Genomic DNA, 19869 nt, shown 5'->3' with positions numbered 1-19869 from the left:
ATTATCGACGTAATTCTCCGGTAGAAGATTCATTTGTCTTCTCCAGGAAATTGCTCTTTGGTAGCTTCTCTGTAATGTTGACGGTGATTTGTATTTATGTGTTTTGGGTGATTGGCTTTGGGCGTTCGTGTTTCTTGCGTGTGTGCTGATTTTAGCTGCCATAGTCTATACTGTCCAGGAGCCGGTCATGCAGCTGTTTATAGGTCTGACAATCACCTCCTTTTGTTTTATTGCAGACGCGGCCTCTGTATTTGCAGGGGATACAGACGCAAACCGCGGACCTGCACTCACTGCGCTTGTGTCCTTGGTTGCCGCACTTGGCACACGTGACGTCGGCTTTTCTGCAGGTTTTAGTCGTATGTCCTAGGTCGCAACACTTAAAACACTTGTTTACAACTGTATAGTCTTTCACAGAAAGTGATTCGAAGTCTATGTAGACTCTCTGTCTTCTTGTAAGGACTCTATACAGGTGTGGGCTGACCTCCAGTATCTGGTGACTGAAACCCCTTCCCCTAGGCCCTGTTTTGAATCTTATTTTGACCTCTCTGTCGAAGTCTTCTTTCGTGGTGTCACCGCTTAGATTCTGCTCATAAAGGCTTTCTAGAAACTCTTCGTCGGTAAGTGTATCTGGCACGTGATATACTGCCACGAGTGGCTTGCGTTTTCGCGGTCCTTCACAGACAATGGTGTGCAGGTCTTTAGTCTTTTCTATTATTTTTCGACAGTCCTCCTGTGTTTCCGTTTCTACTATAACTGCAGTCTGCGTGGTTCTGATTGATTTTATATGTATATTCTCTTTCCTGGGATTTATATTCTTGGTGATGGTCTGTCGGACAGCTTTGGCGTCTTGATTTTCTGTCGATTTGATATAGAGGGTTGTGGCCTGTTTTGTTTTAGCCTGTTCTATTCTTCGAGCCTCTTTGGTTTTGGGCTCTATAGTTAAGGCGGCAGCATATGTCAGTGTCTGTGCTTGTGTCTGTGCTTGTTGTGTGACTTTATTAGTTAGTTCTCTTATTTGTTGCTGGAAGTCTTGGTTCGCTACACTCAATTCCCTATTTTCGTTCTCTAATTTCTCAGCCTTCTCTTGCAAAGTTTGTATTTGTAGGTCTTTGACTGGATTCGAGGCTCTCTGTAGTTCTAGTCTTAGTCGCTTATTTTCATCGTTTAGGCAGGACAGTTTAGCTTCAAGGCTAGTTATTTCGAAAGCCAAGGGAAACACTTTGTCTCTAATGACGGTTAACAGGGCAGATGAAACATGCTTAGCTTTTAACTCTGCTCCTATTTCACTCAATATTTTGTCTATGGCTGCTATCTTTTGACTGGGGGACATGGGCACAAGTTGTTCCTCCGTGTGTTCCATACCTGGAGTGACGTTGATGGCTCTAGCTAGCGTCTTACCCCATGCTTTCCTTCTTCTTCCGTCGGCCTCTGGTGTGGTGGTGTCGCTGCTTCGTCGGCTGGAATCCAGGGCCGAAGGTAGGCAGGCAGTTGTTTACCAACAGCAGGGAGCTCAGCTGGTGGCCGCTACTGCTGACGTCGACGGCGAGGCGCGGGGCAGCCGGTGGCCGCTGCCGACGCGTCGGATTCCGCTGCGGCTGGCGAGGTGTCGCAGCGCGCGGCGCGGAGTGCTGACACGCGAGAACCGACGCGGCTGACTGGCGAAACCGACACGCGCTCGGCCAGCGGGAGGGCGACGGCCTCTCCGTTGACGCGTTTGACACGACGAACGCACTAAAGCACTTTAATCACTCTCTCTGTTTTATTTACAGTATTTAAAGAGTAAACGAGAACGGACTGTGTAAGATAACACTCCCGGTACACGATAATTAAAAATCAGTGTTCACAATCAAATTTTTACCGAGAAAATCTGCATCTGAATGCGGAGCCACATCACACTGCAACCTACTCGGCCGCCATCTTGACGTGGGTATTCCCATAACCCAGAGGTCCGTGGATCGAAACCACGCTCTGCTAAAATTATTCCTTTTCTTGGGTGCTTCGTGCTCGATCATTAATCTTGGGGTGCGCTGATTCAGCGTCGACAGCAAACCCTGTGAGTTGTGAAACGACGACGTCGTGTGCAGAATACGAGAAACACTGCCTAAGACGCAGACTTTCTTACGATTTTTTAGCGATTACGTTCCTTGATCACAACGGTAATGCTTTTTCGGGCCACACGTGCAGCTTTCGCGATATAAAAATCGTCTGTCCCCGGCGGGGAATCGAACCCCGGTCTCCCGCGTGACAGGCGGGGATACTAACCACTATACTACCGAGGAACACGCAGTCGTTGTCTACAGTGCACGCACATTTATGGTTCTCGGGTACGTGATACATCTCAAATCTAGCGTCCCGATGCTTCCATAGTCAGCTGCTACGAAATAAAAGTATGCCCCAGGTGAGGCTCGAACTCACAACCCCGGCATTGCTCACGGCTACTGCCTTATAAGTACCGTGCGCTAACCAATTGCGCCACTGGGGCTACAGCAGAGTGCTTTCAGTTAGCGGTGTTCACTTTGATGCCAACCTGTTGTGGCTACAGACCCGTCATACGACCGTCACCTGCGGCCATACTGCGACTTTAGGACCTGTCTACGAATGCTTCATACGATTCTTGTTTTATATGCTACACTTACAAGCATGTCAACCGCTTGTCATCACCGAAAAAATGCAAAAAAACGGGCGCCTTGCATTCCGCTACCTGTCCGACAGCGACGGCAGATGTGTGGCAAGCTCTAAGCTGTGCAGGCGCTCCGTGGCCGAGCAGCTGGTGGAGAGATGCCTTCCTTGGCAGCTCCCTGCAGAGTGCGGAAGACCAGAGTGGCCGCGCCGCCGTTGTCAGTGGATGACATGCAATTGCCGAGCCACGGAGTACACGTTGCTTTGCGAAGTTCACCCGCCCCGTGGTACAAAACGCTAGCAGCGGCCCTGTGGCGCAACGGATAACGCGTCTGACTACGGATCAGAAGATTCCAGGTTCGAATCCTGGCAGGGTCGGCGTTTTGTTAGTTGCGGGCGCGTAGCTAGGCAGTGCATTCGAATGTCTCCACCTTCGTGGAGTGCAATGTTAATCCTGAGCATCTCGCAGCTGCATCTCGAGACGATCGCGGTAAATATCGCTTCGTGCAAGCGTCAGCGTAGCGTCAGTCGAGCAAAGTCGAGACAAGTCAAGCTGGGAGATGCTACACAGTTAATTAAACAGTAGGCGACGCAGACAACGCTTTTCCAAGTGTCCCATGTCACGCACCGAAGAGCGGCCGCCTCTCCGCACAGCAGAGTGGCGCAGTGGAAGCGTGCTGGGCCCATAACCCAGAGGTCCGTGGATCGAAACCACGATCTGCTAAAATTATTCCTTTTCTTGGGTGCTTCGTGCTCGATCATTAATCTTGGGGTGCGCTGATTCAGCGTCGACAGCAAACACTGTGAGTTGTGAAACGACGACGTCGTGTGCAGAATACGAGAAACACTGCCTAAGACGCAGACTTTCTTACGATTTTTTAGCGATTACGTTCCTTGATCACAACGGTAATGCTTTTTCGGGCCACACGTGCAGCTTTCGCGATATAAAAATCGTCTGTCCCCGGCGGGGAATCGAACCCCGGTCTCCCGCGTGACAGGCGGGGATACTAACCACTATACTACCGAGGAACACGCAGTCGTTGTCTACAGTGCACGCACATTTATGGTTCTCGGGTACGTGATACATCTCAAATGTAGCGTCCCGATGCTTCCATAGTCAGCTGCTACGAAATAAAAGTATGCCCCAGGTGAGGCTCGAACTCACAACCCCGGCATTGCTCACGGCTACTGCCTTATAAGTACCGTGCGCTAACCAATTGCGCCACTGGGGCTACAGCAGAGTGCTTTCAGTTAGCGGTGTTCACTTTGATGCCAACCTGTTGTGGCTACAGACCCGTCATACGACCGTCACCTGCGGCCATACTGCGACTTTAGGACCTGTCTACGAATGCTTCATACGATTCTTGTTTTATATGCTACACTTACAAGCATGTCAACCGCTTGTCATCACCGAAAAAATGCAAAAAAACGGGCGCCTTGCATTCCGCTACCTGTCCGACAGCGACGGCAGATGTGTGGCAAGCTCTAAGCTGTGCAGGCGCTCCGTGGCCGAGCAGCTGGTGGAGAGATGCCTTCCTTGGCAGCTCCCTGCAGAGTGCGGAAGACCAGAGTGGCCGCGCCGCCGTTGTCAGTGGATGACATGCAATTGCCGAGCCACGGAGTACACGTTGCTTTGCGAAGTTCACCCGCCCCGTGGTACAAAACGCTAGCAGCGGCCCTGTGGCGCAACGGATAACGCGTCTGACTACGGATCAGAAGATTCCAGGTTCGAATCCTGGCAGGGTCGGCGTTTTGTTAGTTGCGGGCGCGTAGCTAGGCAGTGCATTCGAATGTCTCCACCTTCGTGGAGTGCAATGTTAATCCTGAGCATCTCGCAGCTGCATCTCGAGACGATCGCGGTAAATATCGCTTCGTGCAAGCGTCAGCGTAGCGTCAGTCGAGCAAAGTCGAGACAAGTCAAGCTGGGAGATGCTACACAGTTAATTAAACGGTAGGCGACGCAGACAACGCTTTTCCAAGTGTCCCATGTCACGCACCGAAGAGCGGCCGCCTCTCCGCACAGCAGAGTGGCGCAGTGGAAGCGTGCTGGGCCCATACCCCAGAGGTCCGTGGATCGAAACCACGCTCTGCTAAAATTATTCCTTTTCTTGGGTGCTTCGTGCTCGATCATTAATCTTGGGGTGCGCTGATTCAGCGTCGACAGCAAACCCTGTGAGTTGTGAAACGACGACGTCGTGTGCAGAATACGAGAAACACTGCCTAAGACGCAGACTTTCTTACGATTTTTTAGCGATTACGTTCCTTGATCACAACGGTAATGCTTTTTCGGGCCACACGTGCAGCTTTCGCGATATAAAAATCGTCTGTCCCCGGCGGGGAATCGAACCCCGGTCTCCCGCGTGACAGGTGGGGATACTAACCACTATACTACCGAGGAACACGCAGTCGTTGTCTACAGTGCACGCACATTTATGGTTCTCGGGTACGTGATACATCTCAAATGTAGCGTCCCGATGCTTCCATAGTCAGCTGCTACGAAATAAAAGTATGCCCCAGGTGAGGCTCGAACTCACAACCCCGGCATTGCTCACGGCTACTGCCTTATAAGTACTGTGCGCTAACCAATTGCGCCACTGGGGCTACAGCAGAGTGCTTTCAGTTAGCGGTGTTCACTTTGATGCCAACCTGTTGTGGCTACAGACCCGTCATACGACCGTCACCTGCGGCCATACTGCGACTTTAGGACCTGTCTACGAATGCTTCATACGATTCTTGTTTTATATGCTACACTTACAAGCATGTCAACCGCTTGTCATCACCGAAAAAATGCAAAAAAACGGGCGCCTTGCATTCCGCTACCTGTCCGACAGCGACGGCAGATGTGTGGCAAGCTCTAAGCTGTGCAGGCGCTCCGTGGCCGAGCAGCTGGTGGAGAGATGCCTTCCTTGGCAGCTCCCTGCAGAGTGCGGAAGACCAGAGTGGCCGCGCCGCCGTTGTCAGTGGATGACATGCAATTGCCGAGCCACGGAGTACACGTTGCTTTGCGAAGTTCACCCGCCCCGTGGTACAAAACGCTAGCAGCGGCCCTGTGGCGCAACGGATAACGCGTCTGCCTACGGATCAGAAGATTCCAGGTTCGAATCCTGGCAGGGTCGGCGTTTTGTTAGTTGCGGGCGCGTAGCTAGGCAGTGCATTCGAATGTCTCCACCTTCGTGGAGTGCAATGTTAATCCTGAGCATCTCGCAGCTGCATCTCGAGACGATCGCGGTAAATATCGCTTCGTGCAAGCGTCAGCGTAGCGTCAGTCGAGCAAAGTCGAGACAAGTCAAGCTGGGAGATGCTACACAGTTAATTAAACGGTAGGCGACGCAGACAACGCTTTTCCAAGTGTCCCATGTCACGCACCGAAGAGCGGCCGCCTCTCCGCACAGCAGAGTGGCGCAGTGGAAGCGTGCTGGGCCCATACCCCAGAGGTCCGTGGATCGAAACCACGCTCTGCTAAAATTATTCCTTTTCTTGGGTGCTTCGTGCTCGATCATTAATCTTGGGGTGCGCTGATTCAGCGTCGACAGCAAACCCTGTGAGTTGTGAAACGACGACGTCGTGTGCAGAATACGAGAAACACTGCCTAAGACGCAGACTTTCTTACGATTTTTTAGCGATTACGTTCCTTGATCACAACGGTAATGCTTTTTCGGGCCACACGTGCAGCTTTCGCGATATAAAAATCGTCTGCCCCCGGCGGGGAATCGAACCCCGGTCTCCCGCGTGACAGGTGGGGATACTAACCACTATACTACCGAGTCGTTGTCTACAGTGCACGCACATTTATGGTTCTCGGGTACGTGATACATCTCAAATGTAGCGTCCCGATGCTTCCATAGTCAGCTGCTACGAAATAAAAGTATGCCCCAGGTGAGGCTCGAACTCACAACCCCGGCATTGCTCACGGCTACTGCCTTATAAGTACTGTGCGCTAACCAATTGCGCCACTGGGGCTACAGCAGAGTGCTTTCAGTTAGCGGTGTTCACTTTGATGCCAACCTGTTGTGGCTACAGACCCGTCATACGACCGTCACCTGCGGCCATACTGCGACTTTAGGACCTGTCTACGAATGCTTCATACGATTCTTGTTTTATATGCTACACTTACAAGCATGTCAACCGCTTGTCATCACCGAAAAAATGCAAAAAAACGGGCGCCTTGCATTCCGCTACCTGTCCGACAGCGACGGCAGATGTGTGGCAAGCTCTAAGCTGTGCAGGCGCTCCGTGGCCGAGCAGCTGGTGGAGAGATGCCTTCCTTGGCAGCTCCCTGCAGAGTGCGGAAGACCAGAGTGGCCGCGCCGCCGTTGTCAGTGGATGACATGCAATTGCCGAGCCACGGAGTACACGTTGCTTTGCGAAGTTCACCCGCCCCGTGGTACAAAACGCTAGCAGCGGCCCTGTGGCGCAACGGATAACGCGTCTGCCTACGGATCAGAAGATTCCAGGTTCGAATCCTGGCAGGGTCGGCGTTTTGTTAGTTGCGGGCGCGTAGCTAGGCAGTGCATTCGAATGTCTCCACCTTCGTGGAGTGCAATGTTAATCCTGAGCATCTCGCAGCTGCATCTCGAGACGATCGCGGTAAATATCGCTTCGTGCAAGCGTCAGCGTAGCGTCAGTCGAGCAAAGTCGAGACAAGTCAAGCTGGGAGATGCTACACAGTTAATTAAACGGTAGGCGACGCAGACAACGCTTTTCCAAGTGTCCCATGTCACGCACCGAAGAGCGGCCGCCTCTCCGCACAGCAGAGTGGCGCAGTGGAAGCGTGCTGGGCCCATACCCCAGAGGTCCGTGGATCGAAACCACGCTCTGCTAAAATTATTCCTTTTCTTGGGTGCTTCGTGCTCGATCATTAATCTTGGGGTGCGCTGATTCAGCGTCGACAGCAAACCCTGTGAGTTGTGAAACGACGACGTCGTGTGCAGAATACGAGAAACACTGCCTAAGACGCAGACTTTCTTACGATTTTTTAGCGATTACGTTCCTTGATCACAACGGTAATGCTTTTTCGGGCCACACGTGCAGCTTTCGCGATATAAAAATCGTCTGTCCCCGGCGGGGAATCGAACCCCGGTCTCCCGCGTGACAGGTGGGGATACTAACCACTATACTACCGAGGAACACGCAGTCGTTGTCTCCAGTGCACGCACATTTATGGTTCTCGGGTACGTGATACATCTCAAATGTAGCGTCCCGATGCTTCCATAGTCAGCTGCTACGAAATAAAAGTATGCCCCAGGTGAGGCTCGAACTCACAACCCCGGCATTGCTCACGGCTACTGCCTTATAAGTACTGTGCGCTAACCAATTGCGCCACTGGGGCTACAGCAGAGTGCTTTCAGTTAGCGGTGTTCACTTTGATGCCAACCTGTTGTGGCTACAGACCCGTCATACGACCGTCACCTGCGGCCATACTGCGACTTTAGGACCTGTCTACGAATGCTTCATACGATTCTTGTTTTATATGCTACACTTACAAGCATGTCAACCGCTTGTCATCACCGAAAAAATGCAAAAAAACGGGCGCCTTGCATTCCGCTACCTGTCCGACAGCGACGGCAGATGTGTGGCAAGCTCTAAGCTGTGCAGGCGCTCCGTGGCCGAGCAGCTGGTGGAGAGATGCCTTCCTTGGCAGCTCCCTGCAGAGTGCGGAAGACCAGAGTGGCCGCGCCGCCGTTGTCAGTGGATGACATGCAATTGCCGAGCCACGGAGTACACGTTGCTTTGCGAAGTTCACCCGCCCCGTGGTACAAAACGCTAGCAGCGGCCCTGTGGCGCAACGGATAACGCGTCTGACTACGGATCAGAAGATTCCAGGTTCGAATCCTGGCAGGGTCGGCGTTTTGTTAGTTGCGGGCGCGTAGCTAGGCAGTGCATTCGAATGTCTCCACCTTCGTGGAGTGCAATGTTAATCCTGAGCATCTCGCAGCTGCATCTCGAGACGATCGCGGTAAATATCGCTTCGTGCAAGCGTCAGCGTAGCGTCAGTCGAGCAAAGTCGAGACAAGTCAAGCTGGGAGATGCTACACAGTTAATTAAACGGTAGGCGACGCAGACAACGCTTTTCCAAGTGTCCCATGTCACGCACCGAAGAGCGGCCGCCTCTCCGCACAGCAGAGTGGCGCAGTGGAAGCGTGCTGGGCCCATACCCCAGAGGTCCGTGGATCGAAACCACGCTCTGCTAAAATTATTCCTTTTCTTGGGTGCTTCGTGCTCGATCATTAATCTTGGGGTGCGCTGATTCAGCGTCGACAGCAAACCCTGTGAGTTGTGAAACGACGACGTCGTGTGCAGAATACGAGAAACACTGCCTAAGACGCAGACTTTCTTACGATTTTTTAGCGATTACGTTCCTTGATCACAACGGTAATGCTTTTTCGGGCCACACGTGCAGCTTTCGCGATATAAAAATCGTCTGTCCCCGGCGGGGAATCGAACCCCGGTCTCCCGCGTGACAGGTGGGGATACTAACCACTATACTACCGAGGAACACGCAGTCGTTGTCTACAGTGCACGCACATTTATGGTTCTCGGGTACGTGATACATCTCAAATGTAGCGTCCCGATGCTTCCATAGTCAGCTGCTACGAAATAAAAGTATGCCCCAGGTGAGGCTCGAACTCACAACCCCGGCATTGCTCACGGCTACTGCCTTATAAGTACTGTGCGCTAACCAATTGCGCCACTGGGGCTACAGCAGAGTGCTTTCAGTTAGCGGTGTTCACTTTGATGCCAACCTGTTGTGGCTACAGACCCGTCATACGACCGTCACCTGCGGCCATACTGCGACTTTAGGACCTGTCTACGAATGCTTCATACGATTCTTGTTTTATATGCTACACTTACAAGCATGTCAACCGCTTGTCATCACCGAAAAAATGCAAAAAAACGGGCGCCTTGCATTCCGCTACCTGTCCGACAGCGACGGCAGATGTGTGGCAAGCTCTAAGCTGTGCAGGCGCTCCGTGGCCGAGCAGCTGGTGGAGAGATGCCTTCCTTGGCAGCTCCCTGCAGAGTGCGGAAGACCAGAGTGGCCGCGCCGCCGTTGTCAGTGGATGACATGCAATTGCCGAGCCACGGAGTACACGTTGCTTTGCGAAGTTCACCCGCCCCGTGGTACAAAACGCTAGCAGCGGCCCTGTGGCGCAACGGATAACGCGTCTGACTACGGATCAGAAGATTCCAGGTTCGAATCCTGGCAGGGTCGGCGTTTTGTTAGTTGCGGGCGCGTAGCTAGGCAGTGCATTCGAATGTCTCCACCTTCGTGGAGTGCAATGTTAATCCTGAGCATCTCGCAGCTGCATCTCGAGACGATCGCGGTAAATATCGCTTCGTGCAAGCGTCAGCGTAGCGTCAGTCGAGCAAAGTCGAGACAAGTCAAGCTGGGAGATGCTACACAGTTAATTAAACGGTAGGCGACGCAGACAACGCTTTTCCAAGTGTCCCATGTCACGCACCGAAGAGCGGCCGCCTCTCCGCACAGCAGAGTGGCGCAGTGGAAGCGTGCTGGGCCCATACCCCAGAGGTCCGTGGATCGAAACCACGCTCTGCTAAAATTATTCCTTTTCTTGGGTGCTTCGTGCTCGATCATTAATCTTGGGGTGCGCTGATTCAGCGTCGACAGCAAACCCTGTGAGTTGTGAAACGACGACGTCGTGTGCAGAATACGAGAAACACTGCCTAAGACGCAGACTTTCTTACGATTTTTTAGCGATTACGTTCCTTGATCACAACGGTAATGCTTTTTCGGGCCACACGTGCAGCTTTCGCGATATAAAAATCGTCTGTCCCCGGCGGGGAATCGAACCCCGGTCTCCCGCGTGACAGGTGGGGATACTAACCACTATACTACCGAGGAACACGCAGTCGTTGTCTCCAGTGCACGCACATTTATGGTTCTCGGGTACGTGATACATCTCAAATGTAGCGTCCCGATGCTTCCATAGTCAGCTGCTACGAAATAAAAGTATGCCCCAGGTGAGGCTCGAACTCACAACCCCGGCATTGCTCACGGCTACTGCCTTATAAGTACTGTGCGCTAACCAATTGCGCCACTGGGGCTACAGCAGAGTGCTTTCAGTTAGCGGTGTTCACTTTGATGCCAACCTGTTGTGGCTACAGACCCGTCATACGACCGTCACCTGCGGCCATACTGCGACTTTAGGACCTGTCTACGAATGCTTCATACGATTCTTGTTTTATATGCTACACTTACAAGCATGTCAACCGCTTGTCATCACCGAAAAAATGCAAAAAAACGGGCGCCTTGCATTCCGCTACCTGTCCGACAGCGACGGCAGATGTGTGGCAAGCTCTAAGCTGTGCAGGCGCTCCGTGGCCGAGCAGCTGGTGGAGAGATGCCTTCCTTGGCAGCTCCCTGCAGAGTGCGGAAGACCAGAGTGGCCGCGCCGCCGTTGTCAGTGGATGACATGCAATTGCCGAGCCACGGAGTACACGTTGCTTTGCGAAGTTCACCCGCCCCGTGGTACAAAACGCTAGCAGCGGCCCTGTGGCGCAACGGATAACGCGTCTGACTACGGATCAGAAGATTCCAGGTTCGAATCCTGGCAGGGTCGGCGTTTTGTTAGTTGCGGGCGCGTAGCTAGGCAGTGCATTCGAATGTCTCCACCTTCGTGGAGTGCAATGTTAATCCTGAGCATCTCGCAGCTGCATCTCGAGACGATCGCGGTAAATATCGCTTCGTGCAAGCGTCAGCGTAGCGTCAGTCGAGCAAAGTCGAGACAAGTCAAGCTGGGAGATGCTACACAGTTAATTAAACGGTAGGCGACGCAGACAACGCTTTTCCAAGTGTCCCATGTCACGCACCGAAGAGCGGCCGCCTCTCCGCACAGCAGAGTGGCGCAGTGGAAGCGTGCTGGGCCCATACCCCAGAGGTCCGTGGATCGAAACCACGCTCTGCTAAAATTATTCCTTTTCTTGGGTGCTTCGTGCTCGATCATTAATCTTGGGGTGCGCTGATTCAGCGTCGACAGCAAACCCTGTGAGTTGTGAAACGACGACGTCGTGTGCAGAATACGAGAAACACTGCCTAAGACGCAGACTTTCTTACGATTTTTTAGCGATTACGTTCCTTGATCACAACGGTAATGCTTTTTCGGGCCACACGTGCAGCTTTCGCGATATAAAAATCGTCTGTCCCCGGCGGGGAATCGAACCCCGGTCTCCCGCGTGACAGGTGGGGATACTAACCACTATACTACCGAGGAACACGCAGTCGTTGTCTACAGTGCACGCACATTTATGGTTCTCGGGTACGTGATACATCTCAAATGTAGCGTCCCGATGCTTCCATAGTCAGCTGCTACGAAATAAAAGTATGCCCCAGGTGAGGCTCGAACTCACAACCCCGGCATTGCTCACGGCTACTGCCTTATAAGTACTGTGCGCTAACCAATTGCGCCACTGGGGCTACAGCAGAGTGCTTTCAGTTAGCGGTGTTCACTTTGATGCCAACCTGTTGTGGCTACAGACCCGTCATACGACCGTCACCTGCGGCCATACTGCGACTTTAGGACCTGTCTACGAATGCTTCATACGATTCTTGTTTTATATGCTACACTTACAAGCATGTCAACCGCTTGTCATCACCGAAAAAATGCAAAAAAACGGGCGCCTTGCATTCCGCTACCTGTCCGACAGCGACGGCAGATGTGTGGCAAGCTCTAAGCTGTGCAGGCGCTCCGTGGCCGAGCAGCTGGTGGAGAGATGCCTTCCTTGGCAGCTCCCTGCAGAGTGCGGAAGACCAGAGTGGCCGCGCCGCCGTTGTCAGTGGATGACATGCAATTGCCGAGCCACGGAGTACACGTTGCTTTGCGAAGTTCACCCGCCCCGTGGTACAAAACGCTAGCAGCGGCCCTGTGGCGCAACGGATAACGCGTCTGACTACGGATCAGAAGATTCCAGGTTCGAATCCTGGCAGGGTCGGCGTTTTGTTAGTTGCGGGCGCGTAGCTAGGCAGTGCATTCGAATGTCTCCACCTTCGTGGAGTGCAATGTTAATCCTGAGCATCTCGCAGCTGCATCTCGAGACGATCGCGGTAAATATCGCTTCGTGCAAGCGTCAGCGTAGCGTCAGTCGAGCAAAGTCGAGACAAGTCAAGCTGGGAGATGCTACACAGTTAATTAAACGGTAGGCGACGCAGACAACGCTTTTCCAAGTGTCCCATGTCACGCACCGAAGAGCGGCCGCCTCTCCGCACAGCAGAGTGGCGCAGTGGAAGCGTGCTGGGCCCATACCCCAGAGGTCCGTGGATCGAAACCACGCTCTGCTAAAATTATTCCTTTTCTTGGGTGCTTCGTGCTCGATCATTAATCTTGGGGTGCGCTGATTCAGCGTCGACAGCAAACCCTGTGAGTTGTGAAACGACGACGTCGTGTGCAGAATACGAGAAACACTGCCTAAGACGCAGACTTTCTTACGATTTTTTAGCGATTACGTTCCTTGATCACAACGGTAATGCTTTTTCGGGCCACACGTGCAGCTTTCGCGATATAAAAATCGTCTGTCCCCGGCGGGGAATCGAACCCCGGTCTCCCGCGTGACAGGTGGGGATACTAACCACTATACTACCGAGGAACACGCAGTCGTTGTCTACAGTGCACGCACATTTATGGTTCTCGGGTACGTGATACATCTCAAATGTAGCGTCCCGATGCTTCCATAGTCAGCTGCTACGAAATAAAAGTATGCCCCAGGTGAGGCTCGAACTCACAACCCCGGCATTGCTCACGGCTACTGCCTTATAAGTACTGTGCGCTAACCAATTGCGCCACTGGGGCTACAGCAGAGTGCTTTCAGTTAGCGGTGTTCACTTTGATGCCAACCTGTTGTGGCTACAGACCCGTCATACGACCGTCACCTGCGGCCATACTGCGACTTTAGGACCTGTCTACGAATGCTTCATACGATTCTTGTTTTATATGCTACACTTACAAGCATGTCAACCGCTTGTCATCACCGAAAAAATGCAAAAAAACGGGCGCCTTGCATTCCGCTACCTGTCCGACAGCGACGGCAGATGTGTGGCAAGCTCTAAGCTGTGCAGGCGCTCCGTGGCCGAGCAGCTGGTGGAGAGATGCCTTCCTTGGCAGCTCCCTGCAGAGTGCGGAAGACCAGAGTGGCCGCGCCGCCGTTGTCAGTGGATGACATGCAATTGCCGAGCCACGGAGTACACGTTGCTTTGCGAAGTTCACCCGCCCCGTGGTACAAAACGCTAGCAGCGGCCCTGTGGCGCAACGGATAACGCGTCTGACTACGGATCAGAAGATTCCAGGTTCGAATCCTGGCAGGGTCGGCGTTTTGTTAGTTGCGGGCGCGTAGCTAGGCAGTGCATTCGAATGTCTCCACCTTCGTGGAGTGCAATGTTAATCCTGAGCATCTCGCAGCTGCATCTCGAGACGATCGCGGTAAATATCGCTTCGTGCAAGCGTCAGCGTAGCGTCAGTCGAGCAAAGTCGAGACAAGTCAAGCTGGGAGATGCTACACAGTTAATTAAACGGTAGGCGACGCAGACAACGCTTTTCCAAGTGTCCCATGTCACGCACCGAAGAGCGGCCGCCTCTCCGCACAGCAGAGTGGCGCAGTGGAAGCGTGCTGGGCCCATACCCCAGAGGTCCGTGGATCGAAACCACGCTCTGCTAAAATTATTCCTTTTCTTGGGTGCTTCGTGCTCGATCATTAATCTTGGGGTGCGCTGATTCAGCGTCGACAGCAAACCCTGTGAGTTGTGAAACGACGACGTCGTGTGCAGAATACGAGAAACACTGCCTAAGACGCAGACTTTCTTACGATTTTTTAGCGATTACGTTCCTTGATCACAACGGTAATGCTTTTTCGGGCCACACGTGCAGCTTTCGCGATATAAAAATCGTCTGTCCCCGGCGGGGAATCGAACCCCGGTCTCCCGCGTGACAGGTGGGGATACTAACCACTATACTACCGAGGAACACGCAGTCGTTGTCTACAGTGCACGCACATTTATGGTTCTCGGGTACGTGATACATCTCAAATGTAGCGTCCCGATGCTTCCATAGTCAGCTGCTACGAAATAAAAGTATGCCCCAGGTGAGGCTCGAACTCACAACCCCGGCATTGCTCACGGCTACTGCCTTATAAGTACTGTGCGCTAACCAATTGCGCCACTGGGGCTACAGCAGAGTGCTTTCAGTTAGCGGTGTTCACTTTGATGCCAACCTGTTGTGGCTACAGACCCGTCATACGACCGTCACCTGCGGCCATACTGCGACTTTAGGACCTGTCTACGAATGCTTCATACGATTCTTGTTTTATATGCTACACTTACAAGCATGTCAACCGCTTGTCATCACCGAAAAAATGCAAAAAAACGGGCGCCTTGCATTCCGCTACCTGTCCGACAGTGACGGCAGATGTGTGGCAAGCTCTAAGCTGTGCAGGCGCTCCGTGGCCGAGCAGCTGGTGGAGAGATGCCTTCCTTGGCAGCTCCCTGCAGAGTGCGGAAGACCAGAGTGGCCGCGCCGCCGTTGTCAGTGGATGACATGCAATTGCCGAGCCACGGAGTACACGTTGCTTTGCGAAGTTCACCCGCCCCGTGGTACAAAACGCTAGCAGCGGCCCTGTGGCGCAACGGATAACGCGTCTGACTACGGATCAGAAGATTCCAGGTTCGAATCCTGGCAGGGTCGGCGTTTTGTTAGTTGCGGGCGCGTAGCTAGGCAGTGCATTCGAATGTCTCCACCTTCGTGGAGTGCAATGTTAATCCTGAGCATCTCGCAGCTGCATCTCGAGACGATCGCGGTAAATATCGCTTCGTGCAAGCGTCAGCGTAGCGTCAGTCGAGCAAAGTCGAGACAAGTCAAGCTGGGAGATGCTACACAGTTAATTAAACGGTAGGCGACGCAGACAACGCTTTTCCAAGTGTCCCATGTCACGCACCGAAGAGCGGCCGCCTCTCCGCACAGCAGAGTGGCGCAGTGGAAGCGTGCTGGGCCCATACCCCAGAGGTCCGTGGATCGAAACCACGCTCTGCTAAAATTATTCCTTTTCTTGGGTGCTTCGTGCTCGATCATTAATCTTGGGGTGCGCTGATTCAGCGTCGACAGCAAACCCTGTGAGTTGTGAAACGACGACGTCGTGTGCAGAATACGAGAAACACTGCCTAAGACGCAGACTTTCTTACGATTTTTTAGCGATTACGTTCCTTGATCACAACGGTAATGCTTTTTCGGGCCACACGTGCAGCTTTCGCGATATAAAAATCGTCTGTCCCCGGCGGGGAATCGAACCCCGGTCTCCCGCGTGACAGGTGGGGATACTAACCACTATACTACCGAGGAACACGCAGTCGTTGTCTACAGTGCACGCACATTTATGGTTCTCGGGTACGTGATACATCTCAAATGTAGCGTCCCGATGCTTCCATAGTCAGCTGCTACGAAATAAAAGTATGCCCCAGGTGAGGCTCGAACTCACAACCCCGGCATTGCTCACGGCTACTGCCTTATAAGTACTGTGCGCTAACCAATTGCGCCACTGGGGCTACAGCAGAGTGCTTTCAGTTAGCGGTGTTCACTTTGATGCCAACCTGTTGTGGCTACAGACCCGTCATACGACCGTCACCTGCGGCCATACTGCGACTTTAGGACCTGTCTACGAATGCTTCATACGATTCTTGTTTTATATGCTACACTTACAAGCATGTCAACCGCTTGTCATCACCGAAAAAATGCAAAAAAACGGGCGCCTTGCATTCCGCTACCTGTCCGACAGCGACGGCAGATGTGTGGCAAGCTCTAAGCTGTGCAGGCGCTCCGTGGCCGAGCAGCTGGTGGAGAGATGCCTTCCTTGGCAGCTCCCTGCAGAGTGCGGAAGACCAGAGTGGCCGCGCCGCCGTTGTCAGTGGATGACATGCAATTGCCGAGCCACGGAGTACACGTTGCTTTGCGAAGTTCACCCGCCCCGTGGTACAAAACGCTAGCAGCGGCCCTGTGGCGCAACGGATAACGCGTCTGACTACGGATCAGAAGATTCCAGGTTCGAATCCTGGCAGGGTCGGCGTTTTGTTAGTTGCGGGCGCGTAGCTAGGCAGTGCATTCGAATGTCTCCACCTTCGTGGAGTGCAATGTTAATCCTGAGCATCTCGCAGCTGCATCTCGAGACGATCGCGGTAAATATCGCTTCGTGCAAGCGTCAGCGTAGCGTCAGTCGAGCAAAGTCGAGACAAGTCAAGCTGGGAGATGCTACACAGTTAATTAAACGGTAGGCGACGCAGACAACGCTTTTCCAAGTGTCCCATGTCACGCACCGAAGAGCGGCCGCCTCTCCGCACAGCAGAGTGGCGCAGTGGAAGCGTGCTGGGCCCATACCCCAGAGGTCCGTGGATCGAAACCACGCTCTGCTAAAATTATTCCTTTTCTTGGGTGCTTCGTGCTCGATCATTAATCTTGGGGTGCGCTGATTCAGCGTCGACAGCAAACCCTGTGAGTTGTGAAACGACGACGTCGTGTGCAGAATACGAGAAACACTGCCTAAGACGCAGACTTTCTTACGATTTTTTAGCGATTACGTTCCTTGATCACAACGGTAATGCTTTTTCGGGCCACACGTGCAGCTTTCGCGATATAAAAATCGTCTGTCCCCGGCGGGGAATCGAACCCCGGTCTCCCGCGTGACAGGTGGGGATACTAACCACTATACTACCGAGGAACACGCAGTCGTTGTCTACAGTGCACGCACATTTATGGTTCTCGGGTACGTGATACATCTCAAATGTAGCGTCCCGATGCTTCCATAGTCAGCTGCTACGAAATAAAAGTATGCCCCAGGTGAGGCTCGAACTCACAACCCCGGCATTGCTCACGGCTACTGCCTTATAAGTACTGTGCGCTAACCAATTGCGCCACTGGGGCTACAGCAGAGTGCTTTCAGTTAGCGGTGTTCACTTTGATGCCAACCTGTTGTGGCTACAGACCCGTCATACGACCGTCACCTGCGGCCATACTGCGACTTTAGGACCTGTCTACGAATGCTTCATACGATTCTTGTTTTATATGCTACACTTACAAGCATGTCAACCGCTTGTCATCACCGAAAAAATGCAAAAAAACGGGCGCCTTGCATTCCGCTACCTGTCCGACAGCGACGGCAGATGTGTGGCAAGCTCTAAGCTGTGCAGGCGCTCCGTGGCCGAGCAGCTGGTGGAGAGATGCCTTCCTTGGCAGCTCCCTGCAGAGTGCGGAAGACCAGAGTGGCCGCGCCGCCGTTGTCAGTGGATGACATGCAATTGCCGAGCCTCGGAGTACACGTTGCTTTGCGAAGTTCACCCGCCCCGTGGTACAAAACGCTAGCAGCGGCCCTGTGGCGCAACGGATAACGCGTCTGACTACGGATCAGAAGATTCCAGGTTCGAATCCTGGCAGGGTCGGCGTTTTGTTAGTTGCGGGCGCGTAGCTAGGCAGTGCATTCGAATGTCTCCACCTTCGTGGAGTGCAATGTTAATCCTGAGCATCTCGCAGCTGCATCTCGAGACGATCGCGGTAAATATCGCTTCGTGCAAGCGTCAGCGTAGCGTCAGTCGAGCAAAGTCGAGACAAGTCAAGCTGGGAGATGCTACACAGTTAATTAAACGGTAGGCGACGCAGACAACGCTTTTCCAAGTGTCCCATGTCACGCACCGAAGAGCGGCCGCCTCTCCGCACAGCAGAGTGGCGCAGTGGAAGCGTGCTGGGCCCATACCCCAGAGGTCCGTGGATCGAAACCACGCTCTGCTAAAATTATTCCTTTTCTTGGGTGCTTCGTGCTCGATCATTAATCTTGGGGTGCGCTGATTCAGCGTCGACAGCAAACCCTGTGAGTTGTGAAACGACGACGTCGTGTGCAGAATACGAGAAACACTGCCTAAGACGCAGACTTTCTTACGATTTTTTAGCGATTACGTTCCTTGATCACAACGGTAATGCTTTTTCGGGCCACACGTGCAGCTTTCGCGATATAAAAATCGTCTGTCCCCGGCGGGGAATCGAACCCCGGTCTCCCGCGTGACAGGTGGGGATACTAACCACTATACTACCGAGGAACACGCAGTCGTTGTCTACAGTGCACGCACATTTATGGTTCTCGGGTACGTGATACATCTCAAATGTAGCGTCCCGATGCTTCCATAGTCAGCTGCTACGAAATAAAAGTATGCCCCAGGTGAGGCTCGAACTCACAACCCCGGCATTGCTCACGGCTACTGCCTTATAAGTACTGTGCGCTAACCAATTGCGCCACTGGGGCTACAGCAGAGTGCTTTCAGTTAGCGGTGTTCACTTTGATGCCAACCTGTTGTGGCTACAGACCCGTCATACGACCGTCACCTGCGGCCATACTGCGACTTTAGGACCTGTCTACGAATGCTTCATACGATTCTTGTTTTATATGCTACACTTACAAGCATGTCAACCGCTTGTCATCACCGAAAAAATGCAAAAAAACGGGCGCCTTGCATTCCGCTACCTGTCCGACAGCGACGGCAGATGTGTGGCAAGCTCTAAGCTGTGCAGGCGCTCCGTGGCCGAGCAGCTGGTGGAGAGATGCCTTCCTTGGCAGCTCCCTGCAGAGTGCGGAAGACCAGAGTGGCCGCGCCGCCGTTGTCAGTGGATGACATGCAATTGCCGAGCCACGGAGTACACGTTGCTTTGCGAAGTTCACCCGCCCCGTGGTACAAAACGCTAGCAGCGGCCCTGTGGCGCAACGGATAACGCGTCTGACTACGGATCAGAAGATTCCAGGTTCGAATCCTGGCAGGGTCGGCGTTTTGTTAGTTGCGGGCGCGTAGCTAGGCAGTGCATTCGAATGTCTCCACCTTCGTGGAGTGCAATGTTAATCCTGAGCATCTCGCAGCTGCATCTCGAGACGATCGCGGTAAATATCGCTTCGTGCAAGCGTCAGCGTAGCGTCAGTCGAGCAAAGTCGAGACAAGTCAAGCTGGGAGATGCTACACAGTTAATTAAACGGTAGGCGACGCAGACAACGCTTTTCCAAGTGTCCCATGTCACGCACCGAAGAGCGGCCGCCTCTCCGCACAGCAGAGTGGCGCAGTGGAAGCGTGCTGGGCCCATACCCCAGAGGTCCGTGGATCGAAACCACGCTCTGCTAAAATTATTCCTTTTCTTGGGTGCTTCGTGCTCGATCATTAATCTTGGGGTGCGCTGATTCAGCGTCGACAGCAAACCCTGTGAGTTGTGAAACGACGACGTCGTGTGC

At 53.1% G+C, this 19869-nt stretch overlaps 50 non-coding genes across 50 annotated transcripts; 25 read left to right on the top strand and 25 right to left on the bottom strand.

Moving 5' to 3' along the window:
* Positions 1-2207: 2207 nt before the first annotated feature.
* Positions 2208-2279, bottom strand: Trnad-guc (transfer RNA aspartic acid (anticodon GUC)). Its single transcript has one exon. It is a non-coding gene; the product is annotated as a tRNA-Asp (tRNA).
* Positions 2280-2390: 111 nt separating this feature from the next.
* On the bottom strand, positions 2391-2482 carry Trnai-uau (transfer RNA isoleucine (anticodon UAU)). The gene is given in 2 exon segments: positions 2391-2426; positions 2445-2482. It is a non-coding gene; the product is annotated as a tRNA-Ile (tRNA).
* Positions 2483-2924: 442 nt separating this feature from the next.
* Trnar-acg (transfer RNA arginine (anticodon ACG)) lies at positions 2925-2997 on the top strand. The gene has a single exon. It is a non-coding gene; the product is annotated as a tRNA-Arg (tRNA).
* Positions 2998-3576: 579 nt separating this feature from the next.
* Trnad-guc (transfer RNA aspartic acid (anticodon GUC)) lies at positions 3577-3648 on the bottom strand. The gene has a single exon. It is a non-coding gene; the product is annotated as a tRNA-Asp (tRNA).
* A 111-nt stretch (positions 3649-3759) lies between these two features.
* On the bottom strand, positions 3760-3851 carry Trnai-uau (transfer RNA isoleucine (anticodon UAU)). The gene is given in 2 exon segments: positions 3760-3795; positions 3814-3851. It is a non-coding gene; the product is annotated as a tRNA-Ile (tRNA).
* Positions 3852-4293: 442 nt separating this feature from the next.
* On the top strand, positions 4294-4366 carry Trnar-acg (transfer RNA arginine (anticodon ACG)). Its single transcript has one exon. It is a non-coding gene; the product is annotated as a tRNA-Arg (tRNA).
* Positions 4367-4640: 274 nt separating this feature from the next.
* Positions 4641-4712, top strand: Trnam-cau (transfer RNA methionine (anticodon CAU)). Its single transcript has one exon. It is a non-coding gene; the product is annotated as a tRNA-Met (tRNA).
* Positions 4713-4945: 233 nt separating this feature from the next.
* On the bottom strand, positions 4946-5017 carry Trnad-guc (transfer RNA aspartic acid (anticodon GUC)). Its single transcript has one exon. It is a non-coding gene; the product is annotated as a tRNA-Asp (tRNA).
* Positions 5018-5128: 111 nt separating this feature from the next.
* On the bottom strand, positions 5129-5220 carry Trnai-uau (transfer RNA isoleucine (anticodon UAU)). Its single transcript is given in 2 exon segments — positions 5129-5164; positions 5183-5220. It is a non-coding gene; the product is annotated as a tRNA-Ile (tRNA).
* A 442-nt stretch (positions 5221-5662) lies between these two features.
* On the top strand, positions 5663-5735 carry Trnar-acg (transfer RNA arginine (anticodon ACG)). The gene has a single exon. It is a non-coding gene; the product is annotated as a tRNA-Arg (tRNA).
* Positions 5736-6009: 274 nt separating this feature from the next.
* Positions 6010-6081, top strand: Trnam-cau (transfer RNA methionine (anticodon CAU)). Its single transcript has one exon. It is a non-coding gene; the product is annotated as a tRNA-Met (tRNA).
* A 406-nt stretch (positions 6082-6487) lies between these two features.
* Trnai-uau (transfer RNA isoleucine (anticodon UAU)) lies at positions 6488-6579 on the bottom strand. The gene is given in 2 exon segments: positions 6488-6523; positions 6542-6579. It is a non-coding gene; the product is annotated as a tRNA-Ile (tRNA).
* A 442-nt stretch (positions 6580-7021) lies between these two features.
* Trnar-acg (transfer RNA arginine (anticodon ACG)) lies at positions 7022-7094 on the top strand. Its single transcript has one exon. It is a non-coding gene; the product is annotated as a tRNA-Arg (tRNA).
* Positions 7095-7368: 274 nt separating this feature from the next.
* Positions 7369-7440, top strand: Trnam-cau (transfer RNA methionine (anticodon CAU)). Its single transcript has one exon. It is a non-coding gene; the product is annotated as a tRNA-Met (tRNA).
* A 233-nt stretch (positions 7441-7673) lies between these two features.
* Trnad-guc (transfer RNA aspartic acid (anticodon GUC)) lies at positions 7674-7745 on the bottom strand. The gene has a single exon. It is a non-coding gene; the product is annotated as a tRNA-Asp (tRNA).
* Positions 7746-7856: 111 nt separating this feature from the next.
* Trnai-uau (transfer RNA isoleucine (anticodon UAU)) lies at positions 7857-7948 on the bottom strand. Its single transcript is given in 2 exon segments — positions 7857-7892; positions 7911-7948. It is a non-coding gene; the product is annotated as a tRNA-Ile (tRNA).
* A 442-nt stretch (positions 7949-8390) lies between these two features.
* On the top strand, positions 8391-8463 carry Trnar-acg (transfer RNA arginine (anticodon ACG)). Its single transcript has one exon. It is a non-coding gene; the product is annotated as a tRNA-Arg (tRNA).
* Positions 8464-8737: 274 nt separating this feature from the next.
* Trnam-cau (transfer RNA methionine (anticodon CAU)) lies at positions 8738-8809 on the top strand. The gene has a single exon. It is a non-coding gene; the product is annotated as a tRNA-Met (tRNA).
* A 233-nt stretch (positions 8810-9042) lies between these two features.
* On the bottom strand, positions 9043-9114 carry Trnad-guc (transfer RNA aspartic acid (anticodon GUC)). The gene has a single exon. It is a non-coding gene; the product is annotated as a tRNA-Asp (tRNA).
* A 111-nt stretch (positions 9115-9225) lies between these two features.
* Trnai-uau (transfer RNA isoleucine (anticodon UAU)) lies at positions 9226-9317 on the bottom strand. The gene is given in 2 exon segments: positions 9226-9261; positions 9280-9317. It is a non-coding gene; the product is annotated as a tRNA-Ile (tRNA).
* Positions 9318-9759: 442 nt separating this feature from the next.
* Trnar-acg (transfer RNA arginine (anticodon ACG)) lies at positions 9760-9832 on the top strand. The gene has a single exon. It is a non-coding gene; the product is annotated as a tRNA-Arg (tRNA).
* A 274-nt stretch (positions 9833-10106) lies between these two features.
* On the top strand, positions 10107-10178 carry Trnam-cau (transfer RNA methionine (anticodon CAU)). The gene has a single exon. It is a non-coding gene; the product is annotated as a tRNA-Met (tRNA).
* Positions 10179-10411: 233 nt separating this feature from the next.
* On the bottom strand, positions 10412-10483 carry Trnad-guc (transfer RNA aspartic acid (anticodon GUC)). The gene has a single exon. It is a non-coding gene; the product is annotated as a tRNA-Asp (tRNA).
* A 111-nt stretch (positions 10484-10594) lies between these two features.
* On the bottom strand, positions 10595-10686 carry Trnai-uau (transfer RNA isoleucine (anticodon UAU)). Its single transcript is given in 2 exon segments — positions 10595-10630; positions 10649-10686. It is a non-coding gene; the product is annotated as a tRNA-Ile (tRNA).
* Positions 10687-11128: 442 nt separating this feature from the next.
* On the top strand, positions 11129-11201 carry Trnar-acg (transfer RNA arginine (anticodon ACG)). The gene has a single exon. It is a non-coding gene; the product is annotated as a tRNA-Arg (tRNA).
* A 274-nt stretch (positions 11202-11475) lies between these two features.
* Trnam-cau (transfer RNA methionine (anticodon CAU)) lies at positions 11476-11547 on the top strand. The gene has a single exon. It is a non-coding gene; the product is annotated as a tRNA-Met (tRNA).
* A 233-nt stretch (positions 11548-11780) lies between these two features.
* On the bottom strand, positions 11781-11852 carry Trnad-guc (transfer RNA aspartic acid (anticodon GUC)). Its single transcript has one exon. It is a non-coding gene; the product is annotated as a tRNA-Asp (tRNA).
* A 111-nt stretch (positions 11853-11963) lies between these two features.
* Trnai-uau (transfer RNA isoleucine (anticodon UAU)) lies at positions 11964-12055 on the bottom strand. The gene is given in 2 exon segments: positions 11964-11999; positions 12018-12055. It is a non-coding gene; the product is annotated as a tRNA-Ile (tRNA).
* A 442-nt stretch (positions 12056-12497) lies between these two features.
* Positions 12498-12570, top strand: Trnar-acg (transfer RNA arginine (anticodon ACG)). The gene has a single exon. It is a non-coding gene; the product is annotated as a tRNA-Arg (tRNA).
* A 274-nt stretch (positions 12571-12844) lies between these two features.
* Positions 12845-12916, top strand: Trnam-cau (transfer RNA methionine (anticodon CAU)). Its single transcript has one exon. It is a non-coding gene; the product is annotated as a tRNA-Met (tRNA).
* Positions 12917-13149: 233 nt separating this feature from the next.
* On the bottom strand, positions 13150-13221 carry Trnad-guc (transfer RNA aspartic acid (anticodon GUC)). The gene has a single exon. It is a non-coding gene; the product is annotated as a tRNA-Asp (tRNA).
* Positions 13222-13332: 111 nt separating this feature from the next.
* Trnai-uau (transfer RNA isoleucine (anticodon UAU)) lies at positions 13333-13424 on the bottom strand. The gene is given in 2 exon segments: positions 13333-13368; positions 13387-13424. It is a non-coding gene; the product is annotated as a tRNA-Ile (tRNA).
* Positions 13425-13866: 442 nt separating this feature from the next.
* Trnar-acg (transfer RNA arginine (anticodon ACG)) lies at positions 13867-13939 on the top strand. The gene has a single exon. It is a non-coding gene; the product is annotated as a tRNA-Arg (tRNA).
* A 274-nt stretch (positions 13940-14213) lies between these two features.
* Positions 14214-14285, top strand: Trnam-cau (transfer RNA methionine (anticodon CAU)). The gene has a single exon. It is a non-coding gene; the product is annotated as a tRNA-Met (tRNA).
* Positions 14286-14518: 233 nt separating this feature from the next.
* On the bottom strand, positions 14519-14590 carry Trnad-guc (transfer RNA aspartic acid (anticodon GUC)). The gene has a single exon. It is a non-coding gene; the product is annotated as a tRNA-Asp (tRNA).
* A 111-nt stretch (positions 14591-14701) lies between these two features.
* Trnai-uau (transfer RNA isoleucine (anticodon UAU)) lies at positions 14702-14793 on the bottom strand. Its single transcript is given in 2 exon segments — positions 14702-14737; positions 14756-14793. It is a non-coding gene; the product is annotated as a tRNA-Ile (tRNA).
* A 442-nt stretch (positions 14794-15235) lies between these two features.
* On the top strand, positions 15236-15308 carry Trnar-acg (transfer RNA arginine (anticodon ACG)). Its single transcript has one exon. It is a non-coding gene; the product is annotated as a tRNA-Arg (tRNA).
* A 274-nt stretch (positions 15309-15582) lies between these two features.
* Trnam-cau (transfer RNA methionine (anticodon CAU)) lies at positions 15583-15654 on the top strand. Its single transcript has one exon. It is a non-coding gene; the product is annotated as a tRNA-Met (tRNA).
* Positions 15655-15887: 233 nt separating this feature from the next.
* Positions 15888-15959, bottom strand: Trnad-guc (transfer RNA aspartic acid (anticodon GUC)). The gene has a single exon. It is a non-coding gene; the product is annotated as a tRNA-Asp (tRNA).
* Positions 15960-16070: 111 nt separating this feature from the next.
* Positions 16071-16162, bottom strand: Trnai-uau (transfer RNA isoleucine (anticodon UAU)). The gene is given in 2 exon segments: positions 16071-16106; positions 16125-16162. It is a non-coding gene; the product is annotated as a tRNA-Ile (tRNA).
* Positions 16163-16604: 442 nt separating this feature from the next.
* Positions 16605-16677, top strand: Trnar-acg (transfer RNA arginine (anticodon ACG)). Its single transcript has one exon. It is a non-coding gene; the product is annotated as a tRNA-Arg (tRNA).
* A 274-nt stretch (positions 16678-16951) lies between these two features.
* Positions 16952-17023, top strand: Trnam-cau (transfer RNA methionine (anticodon CAU)). Its single transcript has one exon. It is a non-coding gene; the product is annotated as a tRNA-Met (tRNA).
* A 233-nt stretch (positions 17024-17256) lies between these two features.
* On the bottom strand, positions 17257-17328 carry Trnad-guc (transfer RNA aspartic acid (anticodon GUC)). The gene has a single exon. It is a non-coding gene; the product is annotated as a tRNA-Asp (tRNA).
* A 111-nt stretch (positions 17329-17439) lies between these two features.
* On the bottom strand, positions 17440-17531 carry Trnai-uau (transfer RNA isoleucine (anticodon UAU)). Its single transcript is given in 2 exon segments — positions 17440-17475; positions 17494-17531. It is a non-coding gene; the product is annotated as a tRNA-Ile (tRNA).
* A 442-nt stretch (positions 17532-17973) lies between these two features.
* Trnar-acg (transfer RNA arginine (anticodon ACG)) lies at positions 17974-18046 on the top strand. Its single transcript has one exon. It is a non-coding gene; the product is annotated as a tRNA-Arg (tRNA).
* Positions 18047-18320: 274 nt separating this feature from the next.
* Trnam-cau (transfer RNA methionine (anticodon CAU)) lies at positions 18321-18392 on the top strand. The gene has a single exon. It is a non-coding gene; the product is annotated as a tRNA-Met (tRNA).
* Positions 18393-18625: 233 nt separating this feature from the next.
* Positions 18626-18697, bottom strand: Trnad-guc (transfer RNA aspartic acid (anticodon GUC)). The gene has a single exon. It is a non-coding gene; the product is annotated as a tRNA-Asp (tRNA).
* Positions 18698-18808: 111 nt separating this feature from the next.
* Positions 18809-18900, bottom strand: Trnai-uau (transfer RNA isoleucine (anticodon UAU)). Its single transcript is given in 2 exon segments — positions 18809-18844; positions 18863-18900. It is a non-coding gene; the product is annotated as a tRNA-Ile (tRNA).
* A 442-nt stretch (positions 18901-19342) lies between these two features.
* On the top strand, positions 19343-19415 carry Trnar-acg (transfer RNA arginine (anticodon ACG)). The gene has a single exon. It is a non-coding gene; the product is annotated as a tRNA-Arg (tRNA).
* A 274-nt stretch (positions 19416-19689) lies between these two features.
* Trnam-cau (transfer RNA methionine (anticodon CAU)) lies at positions 19690-19761 on the top strand. The gene has a single exon. It is a non-coding gene; the product is annotated as a tRNA-Met (tRNA).
* The last annotated feature ends 108 nt before the right edge of the window (positions 19762-19869 follow it).

Source organism: Schistocerca serialis, unplaced genomic scaffold (assembly GCF_023864345.2).
Source record: "Schistocerca serialis cubense isolate TAMUIC-IGC-003099 unplaced genomic scaffold, iqSchSeri2.2 HiC_scaffold_729, whole genome shotgun sequence".
Taxonomy (NCBI): Eukaryota; Metazoa; Arthropoda; class Insecta; order Orthoptera; family Acrididae; genus Schistocerca; species Schistocerca serialis.
The sequence above is the reverse complement of the archived record's forward strand: the minus strand, read 5'-3'. Positions and strand labels throughout refer to the sequence as shown.